The sequence below is a fragment of the Athene noctua genome, chromosome 1 (genome assembly GCF_965140245.1).
Source record: "Athene noctua chromosome 1, bAthNoc1.hap1.1, whole genome shotgun sequence".
NCBI classification, from domain to species: domain Eukaryota; kingdom Metazoa; phylum Chordata; class Aves; order Strigiformes; family Strigidae; genus Athene; species Athene noctua.
The window spans coordinates 58,053,408-58,078,057 of NC_134037.1; positions in this window are offsets into that span (position 1 = coordinate 58,053,408).

The window sequence follows — 24,650 nt, forward strand, 5'->3', positions numbered from 1 at the left end:
AGTGTGCCTGCAGCGGGTGAGGGTGAGTGTGTCAGTATGTGATCACTAGTGCATGTCGAGCTGATCAGTAGTGTGGGTGGCTTGGGAGCCAGCTGTACTTGTGTGTCTGAGAGTGAAGTGACTGGAGAAATTGGGTACTGAAGGGACTAGGAGATCCAGGTCAACTGGTGGAGAGGCTGTGGAGTCTGGGGGTCAGCTGAGATCCGTTTGGGTATGTGTGTGTCTGTGTGAGAGGCATGTGGGGAGAGCAAGACACTGTGTGTCTAAAGGCAATTACTGCAGGGATCTACAGTGTATGTAGGTCTGAGTACCAGCAGCTGAGGTGAGGTTGAGGCCTTGGGGTCTCACATGTCCCAGTGCCAGCAAGTAGGGATGCTGGGATCACAGATAGTTACTGAATAGACTGAGTGTCTAAGCAAACTGCCAGAGGAATCTACATTTTATATGTTTTTTAATGAGAGAAGATGAAGAATGTTGCAAATGTGTGAGAGATTTTATAAGTACTTCAGGTTATAGGTAAGCGACTGATGGATAAACCAGAAAATGTAAGTGAGAAAAATCTATTTGCACTAAAATGGAAAAAAACAAAAGTGTTTAAATGCTTTGATAACATAGAAAAAATCCCCTCAAATGTACATTTTAGGCCAATCTGAGACAATTTTTTTTTTTTAACTAGTTTATTTAATTTCTTCTTAACGTCGACTGTTTAACTTCTTTTTTCTTAAAGGCTAGTTTTGAAAAGAAACTACTGTGTTTAAAAGGAAATGTCACTAAGAATTGTATTTTCATAGAAAAAATTGAAATGAAAGGGCTTGAAATATCTGTTCTTTTAATTTTGAAATAATAATAAAAGAATCTTCTATTTTTCTTCAGGCCACCCAAATGCTTGAATTTCTTATTTTTAGAAGCAGTATTTTTCCCATTTAAATGTTTTGGGGTTTGTTTGGGGTTTTGTTTGTTTGTTTGTTTGTTGGTTTTCTGTGAAGTTGCAGCTATCTAAAAGAGTACTTCTACTCCCGGATTAATTCAAAATTGACAAGTCCCAAAGGTAATATTTTAAATCACAGGAATTATGTTTTCATACAGAGAAAATAGGACTCTCTGGGCTTCCAAATCCTCAAAACACTTTTTACTGTTCAGGGGAAATGGATACAAGGTGACAAAGAGAAAAATGGGAAGATGTTGTGCTCCACTGTTGTGGCTCAGTAAGTCAAAGAAAGGATTAAATTTTTGTTATTTTGGATAAATTCATAGCATTTTGCAGCCTTCAGTATCTAAAACCACTATAAACTAATGTCTTGGTTGGTTCCACAACCAAAGAAATCCAGCCTAACATTTTCTGAGCAGTAGGAGTAGTTACTATTACAATTGATTTCATTGCACTGTGGTAAATTTATCACATTTCTTGTTGCTCACACAGTGATTTGCTGATCCTTGTTTGAAACAAAGTCTGGTGCTTGATGATGTGGGAGGAATGTTATGTTCTTATTTTTCTCTCTGTTGTTTCCTCTTTTCGCGAATCATGTCCTCTTGAGAAACCAGCTCACACCATACCCTGAGGCTTGACTTATGCTGGAAAGTGTTTCTAAGAAAATGTCCTGAAGGGATTATTTTTTGCTCTTAGAAGCCTTAGAAAATGTTCAGCTTCACTGTGAACTGGTACAAAAGACAGCTTCTCTTTGCAGAGGAAGGTGTGTCTGGTTGGCCATTTAAAAGTCTGGATACGATTTCTCCACTCTTGCTTCCAGGAGCTGCTTCACCCTTTAGTGACACTGAGAATATGGGAGGGGAGAAGTCATGATGCTCTTATAACTTGATGATGTGACATTTGCCATAAGAAAGACCTTATTCTATATAAGGAAACTGTGCCATTTTAATTAGGGTTTCTTCAAATGACAGAACTGAAGCTGATGAAATCTGCTGGGGTGTGCTCTTATTTAGTGTGATAGGGGGTTTTTAGCTTACTTGAAGATGATATGGTTTAAAAGCACACCTTTTTAACCATGCCTTTCACTTATGCAGCCTAGGCCTGAGAAAGTTGGAATAGTTCTTGGATATATGGCATGAAGGAGCCTGTCTTTCAGATGTTTATTCAGGTAGGAGCCAGTTGTGTTCAGATTAGTCACTTCGAGAACCTTTTAATCTTCCACCAAGTATAAATATATTCTGTTTGTATGAAATGCCAGTGGGGGAAATGCTACCGGTCTCCTTCTCCTAGGAGTCTGACCTTCATTAGCTATTTTCTTACTAGAGCAGTTGTTGTTGAATGCCGCACAAAGAGAACAAGTCAGCAGGATGCTGAAATTTCAATACTAGTTGGTTCAGAGGTGAGGGGCAAAGATCACTCTTTGCCAACAGGAGCAGGAGGACCCTTGCAGCAGCACAATTGTCAGTGTCCCATGATGGTGGAGGCAGGGCACACCATGGAAGCAGGTGCTACCAGGTGGAAAGCACTGACTGTGGTTTCAAGAATTGCACAACATAACCGGGCCAGGCTTTTACCAGCAGCACCCTGGCTCTGCAGAAAGATCTTCCTCAGTCCTCATACCATTCATTGTGTTGAATACCACGAAAATCTCTAAGTTCAATTACTCGGATTAAAAATTCACGTCTTCTGCCCAATGTTTCTGGTGGCATGATGATATATATATGTATTTTTATTTTAACAGCTTTACTTGAAAATCTGTTATTTTGGGTTTTGGAGGGTTCTGCATGTCTGTCTTAGTAAGGCAGGGGGCCCACACATGATAAAAAGAGAAGTAGTGGAGTGGGTGATGTTTGACTGTTCTTCCCAAACACTGAGCGAAGAAATGAAACTTTTAAAATAACTAAAGAAATATTCCAAGTCAAATAAAAACTTATAAATATTCCCTGACTATATCCAGATGCTGTAAAAACTGTCAGAGGGAGGGATTACTTGCACAGTAGTTTCTTTCTCTTGAGGTCAGGGACATAATTTTTCCACTGCCCGTGTAAGTCCTAACTCACAGCAAGCACTCTGTGACTGTCTATTATCCTGAAAAAAGAATAAAAACAGGGACCCACTGTATTTTTGAATTATGTCATTCCCACTAAGGTAAACGTCAGCTACACTGAAGTAATTCACTTACAGAGCAAAAGGTAGTTTTTACCTAGACCAGAGAAAAGCCTAGGTAAAAAGTGACTTCAAAAGATCTCTTATATAAAGGGATTGCAAGCCAGTTTAGATAGTGCTTAATTCATGCACAAAGTAAATCCTTTTCTGTCCTTGGAAGAGAGTGCACTAGCCACACATCTTCTTGGAAAGGTCCAGGGGGGAAAAAAAAAAAAAAAAAAAGAAACATAAAATCATTTCAGAGCTCATTTTAGACAGTATAGATAGTATGTAGATGTCCCTTTGGGAGTTATATCACACAGAATAAAGATGTTGGACTCTTCTTGCTGGCTCCCTCTCTGATGAGCTGTTTAGTAAGGTGGACGCCTACACATCACAACATACACCAGAATCTGTAGTGTTTAAACACATGGACTGTGGGTTTCTTAACAAAATAATCTGTCCTAAACTCAACTCTGTTTGCAAGCAAACTTTGGCAGGATATCTATTGCACCTGAATTTTTTGTCTTCATCCAACACACCTGATCCCATTGCCCTCTTTTTCAGACAAACTAGAACAACCCTGAGGACCCAGACAAAACTTGAACAAACAGTTCTCACTCATACTATTAGGAGTTGAGGACAAGCTATGGCTTTCCTGGAATCAGACCTCTTTTTATACTGAACTGTAACAAAAGGCAGAGTTTAAAGCTATTCCTGGAATTGTCTTTCTGTGGATTTCTCTCCTGTGGTTCCTTGGTCTGTAAAGTGAGCTCAAGTTAAGAGAAGTGATGCCACTTCTGCTGCAGCTCTGGAGAACATTACTGGGGTAACATCCACTACAGCAACATGAGGTAGCTGCAGTGTCATTCCTGGCAGGCAATCAAAGGAAAATTGTGTTCCACAACAGCTTTCAGTGACAGACCATCTCTTCCTCCTCCTCCTCTTGCCTACTTCTGTTGGGAACAAACTGTTCAGAAATTACTAGAACTGTTTTAAGTGTTGCAGTTTCAACAACAGTCTACTGCATCATTATTTATTGTTATGTTTAAATTAAAAACAAGCCTGTCCAAATTCCAAGAAAGCATGTGAAATAAAACACAAGTCAAAACCAGCGCCATAATATAGAAGCTTTCCAAAAGTATTGAAAATAAGATCTTTCCCACCCTACAACACAACCCACTCATCCTGGTTTCCCAGAAAGAGCCTTTTATAAAATGTATCCTTCGTAGCATGACCTAGAGGTCAGCTAATTCAAGTTTTGTGGAAGGATGGGAAAAGCAAGTTCTGGAGTTCAGGACCTTTTGGCAGAACACTCTGTCTCAACCCCTCTCAATTATATCAGTGGTCTGTTAATAGGTCAGGCAATCTCCACTGCCATGCTATTCACCTGAAAGAAAAAGAAAGAAAGCAGCATCTGTGATAAAGGGACACTTCCAGGAAGCCTGGATTAAGTGCTTTCAGTACAAGCAAAGTAGACTCTTTTTCCTATGGCTAATATTGGTTTAGCAACCTGCTATTGTTTGTTATGAAAAATGATGATTATTAATTAAATATTTTTAACACAAAAACTTCTGTGTGCTTGGAAAATGTCTGGATATCCCAAAATAGAGATTTTTTTTTATTCTTTATATTATGGTAACACCTAGAGGCCAGAGCTTTACTGTGCAAGGCACTGTACAAATATACACAAGGGGCTGACTCTTGCTTTGAAGAATGTATTGTAAATGCAAGATGTAAGCGGCAAATGGGTAATGCAGCAAAGTGCAGTACAAGAACAGGCAAGATGTTGGTGGCCAATATGAAAAAAAGTGACTGCAGTGACTCATCTGTTGAATTGTAGTTGGGTTTTGTGAAGCACTGTGTCAGAGAAGACTTCCCAGGATTGATCTGGAAGAAGCCGTTGGACTATATAGACAGACTCTGTGAGGAACTGCATTGAGCAGATGCTGTGTTAGACGTATTTCTAGCATTTCTCACTAGCTTCACTTTCCAAGTATTTTGGTAGGTTTGTCATTATGTGTTCAGCAGGGAGTAATGGATTATAAGGAAATAATGTGCCTGAAGATGGTAGCCCTCATAGAATCAGTCAGCATGGGATTTACATATGTCCTGGAGACTGAGGACACTGGGTTTTCAGGTTTTCCTTTTGAATGTTACCTAACACGTCTGAAGAAAAGCTATTGATAGTGTTGAATAGTCCTAGAACTGCACCACCCCTTCCTCTGCCTCTGTCTACTGAGTTGGTGACAGAAAAAGTCAAGAACTATTATGGTTTCAAAAGAAAGAGTAAACCCATATAGAACATTACTACTGGTGTCTGTTTAAATTTCACAGCAAATGTCCTCCTGGTCTCAGCTGGAGAATGCTATCAAACCTGAGACTGACTTAAGACAGGTCAGGGGTAAGGAGGTAAGGTCTGGGAGCTGAGTGTTAGCATTGTCTTTGGTTCAAGTACTGAGCCTATTATAGAAGGAGTTTATTAGTGTCACTGAATATCTTTTTCTATTTTTATAAAACAGCTGTGAGAGCTTCCTTGGAAATTGGTGACATTTGGCTGGTGAGCTAGCTGTGAAAAACTTGCGAGTTTTGTGGTATTTATCACATGCCAACATTTTGCTCTGGCAGCAAGTCTTCTGTGGAGCATTATTCTTCTTGTTATCAATGGCACTGGGCAGCTTTCTAACGCCTTCTCTGAACATTTTCCAAGACTATCTGGTTGGCTGGGAAGTACTCAGTGATACACAAAACTCACGTGTGCCAGCTGTTGACCCATCTGTGGTGCCTGGCACATATTATTCTCTTTACATGGACAGACATGAGATGGAAACTGCAGCCCACAGTTTGGCTGGACAGTCACATCCATATCATGACAAGCTCTGTGATGGCACTGGTTTGTCATGTATCACCTGTAAGTTCCACCTTATTTTCCTTATTACAGTGAAGTGGTAAAAGAACAGAAGGGTTAAGAACTCGATTTTACAATGTAAAGACAAAGTCACACACACAAAATAGATGCCAGAGAGCTCTGCACTGTGCGTTAAGCTCCTCTGTCATCCAGTAACGATAATTTCACTCATCTCTTTTCACTCATCCCTTATCTCCTCTGAGTTACATTTTTCTATTGCTATACTTTTACGTTTCCATTACACGTTGGGGGAATCTCCCTCCTAAATCCCCACAAATTATTTTCAATAGTGAAATCACTATGAAATGCAATCACAAGTCTTGAGAGATCAGCTGATTCCTGGTAGCCACTAGCAGAGGTATCTTTCTAGCCTCAGTATCACTGAATCATCTAGGTTGGAAAAGATCTTGAAGATAACCTAGCCCAACCATTAAACTAACAGTGAAAGCTCAACTACACCGTATCTCTAAGAGCGATGGCAACCTTACTCTTAAACACCTCCGGGGATGGGGACTCCACCACGTCCCTGGGCAGCCCATTTCAACACCTAACAACCCGTTCTGTAATTCTGTAACTCATTCTTCCTAATATCCATTCTAAACCTTCCCTGGTGCAACTTGAGGCCATTCCCTCTTGTCCTATCACTTATTACTTGGTTAAAGAGACTCATCCCCAGCTCTCTGCAGCCTCCTTTCAGGTAGCTGTAGAGGGAGATGAGGTCTCCCCTCAGCCTCCTCTTCTCCAGACTAAACAACCCCAGTTCCCTCAGCCGCTCCCCGTACGACCTGTGCTCCAGACCCTGCACCAGCTTCGTTGCCCTTCTCTGGACACGCTCAAGTCATTCAATGTCCTTCTTGTAGTGAGGGGCCCAAAACTGAACACAGGAATCAAGGGGCGGCCTCACCAGTGCCGAGTACAGGGGTCAGATCCCTTCCCTGTCCCTGCCGGCCACGCTATTGCTGACACAAGCCAGGATGCCATTGGCCTTCTTGGCCACCTGGGCACACTGCTGGCTCCTGTTCAGCCGGCTGTCAATCAACACCCCCAGGTCTCTCTGACTGGCAGCTCTCCAGCCACTCCTCCCCAAGCCTGTAGCGCTGCTGGGGCTTGTTGTGGCCCAAGGGCAGCCCCCGGCATTTGGCCTTATTGAAACTCCTCCAGTTGGCCTCAGCCCATGGCTCCAGCCTGTCCAGGTCTCTCTGCAGAGCCTCCCTGCCCTCGAGCACATCAACACTCCCACCCAACTTGGTGTCGTCTGCAAACTGACTGAGGGTGCACTCGATCCCCTCGTCTAGATCATCAATAAAGATGTTAAACAGGAGTGGCCCCAAAACAGAGCCCTGGGGGATGCCACTCGTGACCGGTCACCAACTGCATTTAACTCCACAACTCTTTGGGCCTGGCCATACCGACAGTTTTTTACCCAGTGAAATGTGTGCCCAACCAAGCCACGAGCAGCCAATTTCACCATGAGAATGCTGTGGGAAATGGTATCAAAGGCCTTACTAAAGTCAAGGTAAACAACATCCACAGCCTTTCCCTCATCCAATAAGCAGGTCATCCTGTCGTAGAAGGTTATCTGGTTTGTCAAGCAGGACCTGCCTTTCATAAACCCATGCTGACTGGGCCTGAGCAACTGGTTGTCCCACATGTGTTGTGTGATGGTACTCAGGATGAGCTGCTCCATCAGCTTCCCGGGCACTGAAGCCAAGCTGACAGGCCTGTGATTTCCCAGATCATCCTTCCAACCCTTTTTATAGATGGTCGTCACATTGGCCAATTTCCAATCTGTTGGGACCTCCCCAGTCAGCCAGGACTGCTGGTAAATGATGGAAAGTGGCTTGGTGAGCACCCCAGCCAGCTCCTTCAGCACCCTCGGGTGTATCCCATCCGGTCCCATAGACTTGTGTGTGTCTGTGTGATGCAGCAGGTCACTGACTGTCTCCTCCTGGAATGTTGGGGGTCGTTCTCCCAGTCTCTGTCTTCTGGCTGAGGAGGCTGGATTCCCTCAGTACAACTAGTCTTGTTATTAAAGACTGAGGCAAAGAAGGCATTAAACCACTTGGCCTTTTCCTCATCTCTTGTTACCTTGTTTCTTCCTGCATCTGGCAGGGAATGGAGGCTCTCCCTGGTCTTTCTTTTGCTGCTGACATACTTATAGAAACATTTGTTGTTGTCCTTGATTGCTGAAGCCAGATTAATTTCCAGCTGGGCTTTAGACCTCCTGATTTCTGCCCTGCATAGCCTCACAGCATCTTTGTCATCATTGTGAGTGGCTAGTCCCTTCTTCCAAAGGCTGTAAACTCTCCTTTTGTCCCTGAGTTGCAGCCAAAGATCCTTGTTCAGCCAGAGTGGTCTTCTCTGCTGACGGCTTCTTTTATAGCACCTGGGCATCGCCTGCTCCTGTGCCATTAAGACTTCCTTCTTAAAGAGCGCCCAGCCTTCCTGGACGTCTATACCCTTCAGGACAATCTCCCAAGGGATCCTGTCAAGCAGGTGCCTAAACAAGTCAAAGTCAGCCCTTTGGAAGTCCAGGATGTCAGTTCTGCTTCCCCCTCTCCTGGCCTCTCTAAGAATAGAGAACTCTATTATTTCATGGTCGCTGTGCCATAGTTGGACTGGATGATCATCAAGGTCTTTTCCAACCCTGACAATTCTGTGATTCTGTGATCATCCACCAGTCCTTCTCTGTTCACAAAGAGGAGGTCCAGCAGGGCACCTTCTCTGGTTGGTTCACTCACCAGCTGTGTCAGGAAGTTGTCTCCCACACATTCCAGGAATCTCTGGGACTGGTCCTGCTCTGCTGTGTTGTATTTCCAGCAGATGTCTGGGCAAGCAATTGTGAGATTTCTCCTAAGTGCCTATAAAATATTTCATCCCCCTCTCTCTCCTGGTTGGGTGGCCTATAGTAGACTCCTACTACAACATCTGCCCTGTTGGCCTTCCCCGTAATTCTAATGCAAAGACACTCCACCCTGTCTTCACTACACCTGTGCTCAAAGCAATCATATCAGTCCCTAACATACAGCACCACCCCATCACCTCTCCTTCCTTGTCTATCTCTCCTAAAGAGCTTGTAGCCATCAGTTGGCACACTCCAATCATGGGAGACATCCTATCATGTTTCTGTGATAGCCACTACATCATAATTTTCCTGTTTCATCATGGCTTCAAGCTCCTTCTGTTTGTTACCCATGCTGTGTGCATTGGTATACACGCGTTTCAGATGGGCTGATGTTTTTTGCCCTTCCCCCTTCAAATCTAGTTAAAAAAGTTCTCTCAATGAGTCCAGCTAACTCCTGCCCCAAGATCCTTCAAACCTAGCCTGAAGCACAGTTTTTGATTGCTTATTTTTAAACATTTCTTCTATGTGAAAAGTGCAAAGAAACTGTCAGATGAAGAGACAAGACTTAATGCAGTTTGGGTTACTTTGACAAGTGAAAGACTATCAATAACACAAATTATATTTTCATCACACATAATCAAAGGTTGCTGCCTGAACAAATGTTTCTGGTATCAAACCTGGTGAGGGCTGGAGAAGACCAATAAAACAGTATATACTGAAGTTCATGCGGCAAAACTAGTGCACACTGTGAAGGCAGCTGGAGATATGATAATCTTCAATGATGTTTTGCTGCTAGTAGAAAGGTAAAATTTTCTTCTGCCATTGGCTTTCCTGTGAATATAAAAACAATATCAGCAGATATCTGACAACAAGGGCTCTATAGCTGGCTGTTGTTTTTCTCACTTCCCTGCTGTTTCATAGCCTTCATTTCCATTCCATCATTACCAGACAGAGGCAACAGTTTAGTGAGGAGGGCAGCATGGCTGCCCCACAGCCCCTTCTGCCAGCCTTCTTCACCCTCATGCTTTTCTGTATTCGCTCCAGATGTGAGTTCGTGGTGCTTGCAGATTAACAACCAGGCTAGTTCTGAAACAGAATACTGTCCTTCAGGTAGATTTATGGATGTAAGTGGGTGCCTTTTCATATTGTATTGAATGGTACAAAGCCTCTATGTTTAGACTGTTAAAATTGCATCACAGATTCTGTAGACCTAATAGTACTGATTTTTGATTTCTTGTCCCAGGGTCTCTTCCGTCTCATGCACTACAAAACAGATTTCTTTGCCCAAATCTCACTTTCTTTCAAGCCTTAGTCTATATGTCATGGTTTGTGTTCATTTAGGACATAGAGAAAGTTCCTTCAAAAGCTTTAAAATGGCTTTTGTCAGCAGGGACTGGGAATAAAATTTTTAGTTTGAAAGCAATAGGTCTGATTCCTTCTTCCTCTCACTTAACAAAATGAACACAGGATATTACTGTGACAACACTAGGAAAGCAATCAGGCTCAGGAAATGTTATTGCATGGTGCTTTTTATTTTCCCAGACTTGAGAAGCAAAGGACCAGGGAAAGAAAAGAGTGACCTGCCTCTTTTGTAAATAGGGCAGCACAGTGTATCACGAAGCTATTACTGAAGTGACTAAAGAGAGGCAATTTAATCAAAAATAGGCAAAAACGCCACACATAATTTTTCAGTTATTGCTTCATGACCTAATGTCTGAGTACATAAAATGTGCACAAATGATTTGGATCTATCCACTTTTGTATTACTTCAGTAGTAGTTTAAGTATGCATCCTCATCTCACAGCCTCATTCAGTGCAGTGATTTGTGCAGAAACCCACTTGCCTAATACGGGTGTCTTCCTAATACTGCTGTGAGTACTGTTCAAATCCTGAATGCTATAGGAACAATGCATTATTTGCACTGGTTATTAACTTACATACAAAGTATGGTTTTATAGCACTCAAGTGAAACCATTTTCAGTAACTACACAAACCAAAGTAGCAAATTATCCTAAATGGATATAACCATCTTTTTCCTTAAGTATCTATTTCATAATTCTCATTCTTTACTATTGCTCTTGTAACCTGCTAAGCTCTTCTCAGTACAAGGCAACATGTCTGCAGACATGAGTCTGTAAACATTTAATTAAGTGGTAATTCATGTAGTTTTACCAATAGTCTGTGAAATTTTGTTTTGTTTTCTATTTAGCAAATGTCTGATAGAAGCCATTTCCTGGTACACAGAGATCTAAGCCAGTACTCCTCCTAAACACAGCCATTCAATATTTAAAACATGTTTTCCTGCTGTTAAGTCAAACTTGTTTTGTTTCAGACTTGTTCAGAAATCTAGAGTATCGGGCAAATTCAACAGTCCCAGGAAAAGTTCTTGGCTTATTTACTGGCAAAAATGCAATAGTTTTCATCCCCATGGTGAAATATAAACTCTGGCAGTCAGGGCACTGATGAAACACATGGACTCCTCATTCACCACGGAGGGGGGACACAGACACAGCAAGATCCTCTGTGCCAGGCCCTCTGAGGTTTTGCTGCTCAGTGAGACTTCAGATTGTGGCTTAATATTTGTCATGACACAACAAGTAAATAAATACCTTGGCACAAAGCCTAGACCCTGTCAGCACTGCCCCTGCTGCAACCTCCTGTTCAAAATACAGAGCTCTATTTATCATCTTTCACATAAAGCCTGTTCAGAGGAAATCACCTAGGATATGTTTAATTTCCTTCTTTGGCTTCTTGATGATGTCACCTAGATAAACCGCATACCCAGAGACCCTCGCTGAATGCATTAGGCCAAAGTAGCTGTGAGGGCTGTTACTTGTCAAAGTCATTTAATTTGTAATGATGTGTTTCATAGCTGGTTTGTGCAAAGTCAGCTTAGGCAAAAGGCTTCTATCCATGTTATTTCCCCTAAATGCTAAAGTATGGAATAGTTACAGCAGCTGTTTAATGAAACATTTCACAATCACAAGGATTTTCATGATAGACAGGAGCCCCAGTGCTGACTCTTCATCCCTTCAGTGTGGTACATATTACTAAGCATTCTTGCTGAAAAGTAGTAAAATGCTACCAAAAACGTAGTGGGAGTAGGAGAGTAGTTTTCATTGCTATCTTCCCTCCAGCAATAATTATTGAGTTCAAGTATTATGGTGGTGGAATTAAGTGCATTTTACATGAGTGGAGGAACATGGGAAAGAAGGACAGAGGTGACAACAAGAAAATTGTGGATGACATATTAAAATCAAAGAACAGAAAGAGAAGTGAAAGTGGTATCCAAGGAAAAGTAGTCATGAGAGTTAGCAAATCCAGTGGGACCTATGGATGGAAGAAAAAAAAAAAATTAATGAAGTTACATTTTGGGAATTACATAAAGACATGTCCTGGAAGAGCAATACGTATTGTTGGAAATCTATGGTCCTGGAAGTCCTTCTCCTCAACCCTTTGAATTTGGCTACTTTGAGAGGAAGGTTTCGGGACACATAAATTTTGCCTGACCTCAACATGCTGTAGATGATGAAGAGAGCAGGGCCATGGGTTGCACATCAGTAGCCATCTGCTGCTCAGTCTAGACAGTGTAATTTTTTGGGGTGCGAAGCACGTATTGAGGAATCTGACGTGGAAGAAGAAAGCATGAATAGAAAGGTGTCCTTGGACTGTCCTTCTGGCCTTAAAACCTCTGAGTCTGGGAATAATTCTCTTGTGAAAAAAAAGTGCTTTGGTACCCCATTTTTACCCTTTTTGGAAAGCATTTAATTTTTTAAAGAGATGGAATAGGGGTTTTTCTTATTTCCATCAGAATGTTAACCTTTCAAAATCAGCAGGAAACACAACATAACCCAGTATTTCAATCCTATTTCACCTCTGATGGTTATTTATAATTGCTACTCAAATAGGAAATCTGCTTCTGACCTTTGATGCTGGAATATACTTGAAATTCATGCCTCACTGTGCCCTGTCAGCTCCTTTTCATGCATGCTTTTATATGTGGGCTAATAAATATGAGTTTGGGAGCAAAAGCTCTGGCAGTGAAATCCAGATCGTGATTTTGCTGTGAGGCATGCTTGCAAAAAGCTCATCTAAAAAGTGAAGGAGAACAATTTTTCACTTAGAGAAGTTTTGAATATGACATCACTGTTCATGACTGACATTAGCAAGTAATTTTAATGTCAGACTGAAACATATGACAGGATCACTAAAGTTCAAGTAACCCAGAGATACAGATTTTAATTAGTGCTCTTTGTTGAGACATATTTTGCCTGAATCTGTGATATAAAGTAACAGTTTATTCCAATATTACCCAGGCTGCACTTTTCTTATTACAATACACTGCATTTCAGTCTATGTGAGTCAGAAGAAACCAATGGCCTGTATATTCCAAACTGTATGGTGCTCATCTTTGTGCTATGAAATCAATTCAGCAATCTCAGGCTACATGTTTTTGCTCTACATCTCAAAAATATTTTACCAATCAAACAGAAAGTATTTATACAGATGATGCTCAGAAGACATTGAGGAGTGATGGGTTGCATTGAATCCTTTCATCCTCACAGACCACTCTGGGGCTGAACCAAAGTCAACATCTATTCCTTAGAGTCTTAGACAGTCCAAAGTGGATAGGAACAGTAATTTCTGCCAAGGCACAACTTAAGCAGTGGTTGCTGAGAATATATCTCAACCTTATATCTTCTGTATACCATAGATAAAAATACGCTGTATATCTATTATGTTATAATATGCTAACTGAAATTATTAAAGCTAAAATAAATTCAGAAAAGAATGGAAATTAAAATAGGGTAATAAACTGTTGACTTGCTGCACAGTGATCTGCTCCTAGACTTTTGAAATATGGGGGAGAAGGTAAGTTAATGATGAAAGTTGTGTGTGAATAGGCAAGGGTTTGAGAAGAGAATATTCTATCTCTTACCTGGAAGCTGTCGATATAATTGCTGCAGAAATTTATCCATCATGAAAAAAGTAATATCTGGGCACTGATAACACCTCCAGAGCTTTAGGCACGTAAGAACAAAAATATCCATTATTCTACTCTGAATGTAAAACTGCAGGAATAAAGATGTTTTTATTTTTACTTTTCTGTGACATCCTCATGCCAGATTCAAATGAAAGTCAGTTTCATCTTTCAGGACCAAAACATGTTTTAAAAAATAGGCAGACTGTCCTTCCTATAAACTCTGATGTGTTTGTGTAAAAGTGCCTCAGTGGAGCATAGCACCAAGTAACTATAATTTCAGTGTTTTGTAAAGGACTTAATTTTTAAGCATGTTTATGTATGTCTCCTGTCACAACTTGGAGTTGAAACAGCTGTAATACAAACACCGTAACAATTAGTTCATTTTAGAAAAGTATCTAGAGTCCACATACGTGGTTTGGGGTAAGGATAATGGTGACTGAATTGGTCCTGCAGCTTTAACATGTAAAGAAATCTGAGCAGAGGAGTTAGAGAGAAACTTGCCCGCTGAAAATGGTTTCTGCTTGAAATGGTTCAGTATAATGTGTCAAAACCAATATTTTTCACTTCTGCATTTTAGTTATTTAGCTTTGGAAAAGGAGAGCTCAAAATAAAACATTTTTTTCCTAAACGTATTCTTATTTGGATCCAAATGGCAGTTGTCTTTGCACTGAATTCAGGAGGCTTTGGAACAAGCACTGTTTTCTCTAGGGTGATAGCTGGGCTGGGGCTGGTTTGTGGTTTGTACTAAATGTTGCTTGGGTCTCAGTTCAGTTGCAGTCAGATGAGGGCGCAGATGAAGGAGATGATGTAGGTGATAGAGCAGGGCACTTGGAGAACAGTGGTGTCACCAAGAACTGGTGGTGAAGCCTCAACTCTTATCCCTAGAGATGGGTACACAGGTGAAAACTATGGCAGAAATTATGTGGTAGATTGGGAAAGACAGTATCTGTTTGTTCTATCTTGAGAGCAAACCCACAGTGCTGCTGGTTGTATCAACCCAGACTCTTTTATATACCCTCTAGTTTGCTTTCTGTGACTCATGGGAGGGATGGTCTGATTAAAGTGCCCTCAGCCTCCCCTTGATCTTATTCCATTGTGTATAAAGTACTGATACTCTTATGCAAAACTGGCTGAAATTAATAAGAGTGACTCCATAAACTGGTAGCTAGAACATCTGTGAAAGAGACACCAGCTCAGGCTGACTCATGGCTGATTGTGAACAGGGAGTGTAAAAAGATCCCAAACCCCTGGGAGAGGTCGACAATAATGTATTCCTGGGGTCATATGGGCAGGTCTTCCTTGATCTCACTTACTGGAACTATTTGATTTTGAATAAAATATTTTAAATATTAATCAGGTCAGAGAGTCCCTGGGAATGGTGCTTCATCCTGGCAGGCAGAGTACTTGCTAGGGAGGCAGAATATCTGTGTGCTTTGAATCTTTAATAATTTTATGTGAGGTTGAATAGCCACAGTGAGAGAGTTTGAGAAGCCATACCGCTGTGCCCTGGAGTGCTAGCAGTCAGGTCATTGGGACAGCTTTTCCCAGGCAGGTGGCAACTATACTGACCCTTGTCCTTGCTGCTGTGCATGATCTGCTGGTTAATTAGGTAAAACAGGCTGACAAATTTCTTCTCTTGTTATCCTGGGAGAATCATCTGAAAGTATTGCACATTTTGTGAATTAGGATCAACCATTTCAGCTGTTTTTTCTACTATTTATTAAACTCTTTCATTAACAAAAGAAATGCAGTGAAGAATGATAGAAGATGGACAAATGAGCCTAAGTCACCCTTGTGGGTTGATAAGCCTGTATTCAGAATATTTCTTCACTTGATTCATTATTTTGTACCAAAAGAGTAAAACATGCATTCATGATAACAGTGACAAAGCCGTATGTCTTATATTTTGGTGCTCATTTTGAGATCTTGACAGAAAATATTTGAAGGGCAAGGATGTGTGGCTAAAGGTGAAAAAGAGTTTATTAATTTTAAATTGTAATGTATTTTTGAGTGTTGTTAGGACCATTTGATTACATTTTATGACCCCTTATCTTTGATATCCCCTGGCTGAAAACCATTATACCACATACCATTTTTCATTCCTTTCTTGTGTCTTCTTTTATCCATCTTCTTTCAGGATAAACTATCTTATTCTTATCTGTCTTTTTCCAGTCTTTTACTGTCTTGAGCATATAATTTCTCCTCTCTTCTTAATTCTTCATCTTCCTTCAGCAAGATCCTGTGACCCGGATCCTGGATTCTAAATGAGGAGGCACCACTGGTTTTGAATAGCATCTTATAATTTTCATCTTGTTTTTTAGATATTTCTGTGTACATCCTACCACCTTAGCTTTTGTGTCAAGCATTGTATATTGAGCCAAGATTTTTACAGAGAAGCCTCTAAGGATGCTTCTTCATTGGATCCAAGCAGGTAATTTAGGTTCCTTTATTGTTTCTGAATGCTATTGTGTGATATACCATGAATGTATTTGTGTAGTTGTGTACATGAAAAAATGTTTACAGAAAACAGCAGCTGAGGGTGTAGAAAGGCCATTGTTTAAGTCCCCAATCATGCTTGAGGATTTTTTTTGCTAATTTACAACTAAGAAGCCTGTGATGGCAAATGAGAAAATAACATTAAAAAGGAAGAAAACGTAGGTTAAATGTCAGGGCACTTGTCTGCTTATAAGTACCAAAACATTTGCATAGGCTTGTTTTTATATTATGTCTGTCCTTTAGCACTTCCTATTTGCCAAGTCACTTGTCTGAAGAGGCTGCAAACTGGCGAGGTAAAAACAATCATTTATAAAGCATTTATACTGCAAACGAGGTTCAAGGAGACCTCAGCCCTGATGTGAGTTTCAAGAGACTATAATAATGCAAGTAAGAGCAATGTGGCAGCCAAGGAGGGGCAGGGGTTCTGTAATGTAGCCCATGAAGTAATATTGAGATGAAACTGGACAAAAGCTATTTGAGCACAACTGCTGATGCACTTTCTAATGGTGACATCTATCAGAGTGATGCAGTCTCTGGAGGGAAGCAGCAGAAACTTCAGCAGTGAATCATTTTAAAATTAGTCTGCTAAACCACTTAAGAATGTAGTAAATTGAAAAGGTCTGTGCTGGCAGAGGACAGCTGAAAAAAACAGAACATGTTCTTTCCACCTCTCAGTTCTGTGGGTCTGGGACAGCAGCAACACACTTGTCTTTCACTTACCCAGTACATAACCAAACTGACTAATTTTGTAACACTTGGGAGAGGGAGAGATGCACTGTATTAAATGTTTCCACTTATGAGCTGCATATATACCATGAAATTTATGGCAGCTCTTTTCTTACCAGCTTTTTCCATCAAAACAAATCATTCAATCAGATCCAGGTGCCAAAATAAAATGTGAAAAAGTACTGTTCTTCAAAATGTTCAAAACCAACCGTACAAGGCGATATAATTCAAAGTCTGTAAACTGTGTTTTTCCAAAATTGGGTTTGGAATACAGTATATAATGAAAATTAATCTTTATTTTCTAGCAACAGCATGTAAGTCACAATGAGACAAAAACACCTCCTCAAATTCATTTTCACACTGTGTTAAGTTCTAGAATATGTTGTTCCTTTATATCAGAGCAGTATTTTCATTTTATTTAAATTCGGTTTTTTTCAAATAAAAAGGAAGGTATTATAGGAGATGGTTTAGGGATTTTGCAGATAGCTAAACACCTTTAATTATTGTAGAAAGAAATTCTCAAGTCCTTGCAGCAACTACCCTCCTAGGTGAGTAGAAATAGAAGTTGAATCGATACAGCATTTGTGTTGTCACCAGTGAGGTATTATCAGAACACTCCACCACAAGTATGATCCATTCTGACACCAATGTAAGGATAAGCTCTTGCCATATGTACTGTGAAAAGGTGGTGGTAGGTTTTTAACTATGGGTTTACCTGTAGCACAAACCATGAAAGATAAATAACAATGCTCCTCAGCTTTGTTTAAAGACAGAACAATTACAAGCACTGATTCTTCTCCTTCTTTCATTTTTCCTACTTTAGCTGTATACAACTGAAATTAGAAGGTGTAACTACTGTAGAGGACTAACCCCGAGCCACTCCAACCCTGCACACAGGTTGAAGAGATGCCCGTTCATTGAATTCATCTAGAACTTTTTTCCAAGAGCCTGCAGAGGGTGCTACACTCATGCCTCTGCAATGAGTTTTCATCACAGGGGATAGCAGCCCCCAAAGACCTCCCTGGTGTTAGACAAGCTACAGACACACTCATTACTCTGATCGGTTCTTTAAGAGCTTACTTAAAAGTTGATGTGTAGGTATAATGAAAGGTGTGACATGGTCAAAAAGAAGTGATGGGGAAACTACAACAGCACTGTGGCTTATCTCACATGTGCAGAACTAGATAGATCTGGTGTACTTTAACTTGTTAAGTAGGTTTAATGAAAGACTCCAGACCTACTGCCTGTGCTTTAGCTCTTGACATCCTTACATGCTGTCCCTAAGCTTGCCTTTACCTATCATTATCTTGCCTTTAACTATAATTTCCTTTGCCATTTAAGGCTTATTTTTGCATTTTTCCCAAGAGACAAATCTCCTGGTGGCTCTCCAGGGCACAAGATGCAATGGAAAAGGCAGATATTTCATGGCAGAGCTTCAGAGAAGACAGTAATTTTTTTACAGGACTGCTGAGGGTCAAGTGTTCCCCATGGAGGCAGCAAAAGTGATGCTAGAGTCTTGACCAATGCCTGGGCTGCTCACTAGTCCACAAGAGCTCAGGTGTCAACTCACCTCATAGACAGCAGTGCTCTGGTGTTGAAGCAGAGGGAAGAGGGGAAAAGCTCTGTTGTTCCTGAGGTTCACTGGTGATATCTGAACCAGATGTTGGCATTATGGTATGCTGGAGAGTTGGGCTTATAGCACTGTGTGTCTTGATCAGAAAAGAGCCACGGTGGCTGGGCTGTATGGACAAACCTTACCTGCTTTTAGTCACATTTTCTAGTTATACCCTTGAGCTGTTACCTACATTCCACAAAGGTCTTAAAGTTTGTTGTGCTGGAATCACTGCAGCATAGTGTCTTTGTGTGCAATAAACACACAAGTGCATAGAAATGTAGTTTATGACTTCTGCTTGTTTTCCTAGAGTGTGTATTCCCCAAAATAAGGAGAAGATGATGTGTCACATTGTTTAATTAAAAAAATAATGATGTGTGGGAATTAAGAACTGCTGGTTAGCAAAATGTAAACTAACCTTGAGGTTAGAAGAATGATTGTGGGAAACTAAGGCAACATTTGGAACACTGTGTTGTGAGCATCAGAAACAGCAGGCTGGAACATTGCCTGTCGAATGCAAGGTGAGCGTGTGAGCAGTAAACAGATAAAACCTGAAGGCCAGTAGGATGTAAAAGTATAAACGCACCTATGTAAAGAGGTGGGAATAAATTGGGAGCTTGCACTTAGTGTGGTGGCATTTGCTGTTGGCGATGCCCCTTCTTCAACAAACTGGTACGAGTTTGTCTTTCTTTTGCATGTCATCTCGGCCCCAGCTGGACCAAGACCGACAATGATGATCAACACTTAGTGGGCTTTATGGTACAGGTTTTCAAAAGGTTCTCTACTGAAAACAACTTCTGAGGAATCAGACATACTACAGGGCAGTCAGTTCGTGAGGTCTCTGGTATTACTTGTTCTTGGAAGAAAGAAATGGGGAAGAAAAACTTATGGACTGAAATAGCAAGATATTCGGAGAAAAAAATGTTTTAGAAAACATAGTGGATCTGTTAGTAGTGCAGTTTTGTAGAATCTGGAAATTGAGTACGTTGGGTAATTGTGTGTACATCCTTCGTTTGGAGAGAACCAAGATTCCTGTAACAAATCTTCCTTTTGCCACAATAGCAAGGAAGGGAACCCTGGATCATTTTGAAATATTTCTGCAGAAAAGCACATTAGACCTAATGACTGCACACTGGGTGATGGAAGGCACTTCACTTATCTGGGAAAGAATGCTTTTTAATGACTTCATTTATTCATTTTTAAAAAACAGTAAAGTTGTCATGTTATAATCTCCCAGAGATACTCCCGGGTGAGCTGTTGAAAGGTAATTTCAGCACACCTAGGGCTTCACACTGTAATATAACCCGTTGTGCCTTACAGCTTAATCACACTGTGGCATTTAGAAATCATTCATTGTGGCTGGCAAAAATGACTTGCAATAACACCATTACCGCAACTTACATTTGTACAGCAATTTTTACTTCTTAGGCAAACACACTGAAGTACTCTACAAAACATTTTAAGTACATAGAAGGCGTTGAATTACTGAGCATTGTGAGTCCCTTATGAACTAGCAGTGTCCCTTATATAATAAAAATATATCACTTTTTCATAAGAAGTTATCACTGTTATAAAACATGCATATGTTTTTAACTGACATAAAACTTCCTTTTCCAAGAGATCATACTGAGTCATGGGCTCAGAAAACAAAGTTTAAAATACAAGACAATGCCTTATATCCACTCAGAGACTGGCAGTCTGATACCAAACAATCAAATGTTTTAAAGAAAACTGTAACACAAGCTGTGCTCAAAAAGCACTTCTAGCAGACTGCTAATCTTAATTGGGCTTCACTAAACTCCGGAGTGTACAAGACAGGCAATTCAGCATGTAGTGTTCTCAGTGCTCACGGAACAGGCTGTCATGCACATTTGGGAAGAATTCAGCTATTGGTATGTCAAGGTGGAATATCAAAATGTCCCTTCACAGGTGAAAAGTGTGTTTAATTTGCTAAGATTCTAGGTGTCATTTATTAAGCTGTTAATGTTCTGAGTGCTGCAACTGAAGAAAGCTCCTCTGCAGCTATGGCATTAGGCTTATTCATTGTCAGATAGCCCCATCTAAACTGACTGTGTTCTTCATTGATCCTTGGATACCCATGTGGCCGAGAGAGCCCCCAGGGTATGCTGACATACAGCAAGCTTGTCCCAGGGCTTTGAGGCACAGCAAATTGTCTCCAATAAAGAAAAAAAAAAAAAAAAAAGGATGGACAGAGTGAGTGAGTGAGTGGACAGAGTGAGTGAGTGAGTGAGTGAGTGAGTGAGTGAGTGAGGAAATTCTCATTACTGTCTGTAGAAGAGGTATTATATGTTTTTTATAAATGCAAAGAAATCAGTTATAGAATTGGAACATTTTACATTTATAGATAATAAATGGATCACATGAGATGGAAAACAACCTGTTTCATATATTACAACAAGATATGTTTTTATATATGTGGCATACTCATGATGCACTTGAAAAAATATACTGAATGTATTTTTCTTCACTGAGTGAACTGAATCCATTTATATCTTTGCTAACATGGCCATGAGAAGCAAAATAATGACATCAAGCACAGTTATTAACATATTTTATAAAGTGTTCAGAATACTTTATGGAATATCGAAAGATAAGAAATAGCATGCTTATTCTGTTCTGGTTAATCATACAAATAAGAAAACCTAATGATACAATTTCTATTTTGGATAGAAGGAAAGAAGATTACCAGGAACTCTCAAACTTGACCAGTGTTGCTGGATATCCAGTATTTGGAGCCTGAGAATAGAGAGCTAACCTGAAATTGAGAATTCAGAGCCAGATTCACATTTTCGGACATTATCATGATTTGCCCTTAGGAATGGTGGTGAAATTGAGATGCTCAATTCTATTTTAAAGGAGTAATGGTTTTAGTAGAGCTATGTAAATCTAAAATAAGCAATTGTTTCTAAACAGTTTGTTTCTTTGGGCTTTTACGTGCAAACTGACTAGCCGTGTTTAGGAGCAATGTAGGATGCCAGCTTTCTCACAAAACAACCCTCATATAGGTAACACACACAGTAAATGAAGAAACTGATAAGTCATTCTTCATCTGCCTTGCTTTAAAACTCACAGAATTGGTGGCTGCAAGTCTCAGAGGTCACCCAGTACACAGCATGACTCAAGGCTGGCACCTTCATCACTTCTATATTGCCTTGATAGTCCCTGAATTGAGTCAGTTCTTAAATGAATTTTGCTTAGGGTATGTTTTAAAGTTATATGAAATATCCTTCAAAATGTAAACTTTCCAAGTGTAATCTGATCACGATAAGAGAAAACCAGTGATCTGACAACCAAATGGAATTATATTATGGTAAACATGAGGAAGTTCTAGCAAGGACAGCAAGACAGATAAATAAATATTACTGTTGAGCTCACCCAAGGCAGAGGTGTCTGTATTGGAATTTTATATGTGATTACATTCACCTGATCTGAAGTCAAACTGATTTTAAAGTAAATACTGTGGGCTATTCAGCTACAGCAAAATAAAATCTGCCGTAGACCTTGGGCTGATGTCATCCTTACAGTCCCCAGCCACTCTTTTTCTACTCTTGTGCAATTGTTTCCCTTTTTCTTTATGGGAAGAAAACAAGGAGAGATTTGTAATTAGCAGAGGAATGAAGGGAAGATGCTTGCCCAGCTGTGGCTCAGACAGAAGCCATGGGCTTTTGGTAGTAATAAGTGATCTAAATTTGGGGTTAGTGTATCTTGAATTCCCAGATAAAGCCTCTATAGCCTGGAAGTGCGCCAGGAAGGAAATGTTAGTTTAATACTAATTTTAATTTCATATGTCACCTAACTGCCATTAAAATAGCACATTTACTGCACATTACCCTCTGTATGAAAAACAACATCTTTCATTATTATGTATATTAAAATCAGATTTTTAAGATTTTAATAATAATTATTTATGATCAGCTATCACATATTTGTAGCATAAGCTCTTATTTGGCCTAGAAGTGTAGAGAAGCTTCAATTCTGACCATGAGAGAAGTGCAGACAGCACTGAAGTCCACGTGGGTCAACAAAAATATTGGGGTCTAATTGCTGATGTCTTAACACACCTACAAGCAGAAAACTCAGTTACAGAGGGATCATGACCCAGCTGTGCTCAGCAACACAACTATGGGCCTGGGGTTTGGGATGAACATGTACCTAAAAGTCATCTCACTACATACCAATTTTTCAGGCTCTTAGAAGTTCGAAATAACAGATGTTTGTTAATAAGGCGCTAACTACGTAAGTGATTTTTAAATGTTTTAGCAATTAACAAAAGTAGGTTCAATGCAGCAATGAGAAAGAGGCAAGAGTGGAATAAGTCTAATCATCATATCATTAATGCTGCACTCTGAAAGAACAGGGAAAACTTAATACAAAGGTAGACTTTCATATAAATTAAGACATAGAAGTGGGTCATGTTTCACAGTATAGTAACTTTGGCTAATTCCTACCAAGATATTTGGGTTGAACTTTTTGTGAATAGTTTTGCAGCAGGTGAAATCGGCTGATTTTTCACAAGAGGGAAGCCCTAGGGGACAATCAGAATTTGCAACATTGCCACAGTGCATTCTCTAAATGTCTTCTGGGCACTGCCCAGCAGAAACAGAAGAACAAAGCTTGATCCAAAAAGTGGTGCAGTTTCCTGAAGGACCATTTAAATACCTGTGAGCCAGAAACTCCTTGCATGCCCATTAGATATTTAAATACTGAAGATGTCTCCATTTTTTTTTTATTTCTTTGGTTGGTTGGTTAGTTGTTTTACAGGGAGGTTGCCACTGAGTATATATACATATCAGAAAAGCTTCAGCTTTTGCTATTCCTGCACAGTTGTGTCTCTAGCTTGCAATTAAGACAGTAAGCAAAGCATTAATCTGTTTTACCCTCCAAAGTAATCCAAACTGAAAGGTAAGCACTAAGAGCAGGTACTGCTCCAGGATCCATACCAAAAGCACCAGTAACATTTGTTTTCCTAAAGGCTGTCTGAGAAGAAAGAGAGACAGGCCCACCTAGGTGCTGTTTCTCTCTAATCTCTCATCTTTCAGAAGAAAGCTGTAAGTAGCAGGGTTAAAGGTATTCTGCCCGTAAAGAGTATCTGTATAAGCTGTTTCACTTTCCATAAACTATCTGAGATTCATTGCATCAGGGAGAGGAATCATGACCTCTTACTCTATGGGACCCTGATGATTTGCCCAAGCATGAAACATATAACACATGGGACCTGAGTCATTTTGAGGGGGTCATAGTCAAAGCCGAAATTCACATAATAGCAATGAAGTCTAAATGGCTCTCTCCTCCAGAAACGTTTACTCATGTAAACCCATGAGATTACTCATGTGATTAAGCATCTGTCAGAACTGAGCCTTAAATATGTCACACATCCAACCTGACTGTGGGTGTGAGTATATAGCGATGCAAAAATATAAACACATAAATATGCCATCCTCCATGTAGCTGTCAGCGACTGATAGAATCACCTGCTTATCAAAAATGAATTCTTAATTAAAATATGAGATTCTTCTTAGTGTTTTTTCTGAATGGTTGGAAACTAATTAGAGCTCTAATTAAGCAATTTCACCTGACATAGTTATCTGAATATTAACTCATCAGTAGTGTAGTGAGGGATTTTACACACTCAGGGAAATCTGCTCAGATTCCTTTCAATCCTTTGAGTTTTGTGCCTATAAGTTTTAAGTGGCCTTCCAGGCTTTTGACTAGGGATTTCATAGACTTTTTTCTGCTTTATTTTTCAGATGGATGTTAATATAAGATCTTAATGGATTTTCTTTTTTTATAGGTGGTTTGTGTTTTGGTTTTGTTTTGTTTTGTTTTTTTTTTTTTTTTAGTTGCGAGGTAGGCATGAATCATCCGCAATAAGGGACAGGATTTGATGAGTCAGGAGGTTCTGCCCAGTTCTTCATTCTCTGGTCATACTTTGTTTAGTGTTGCCCCTGCGCATGAGCAAACCTGGTCCTTCAGCTGCATTGTGTG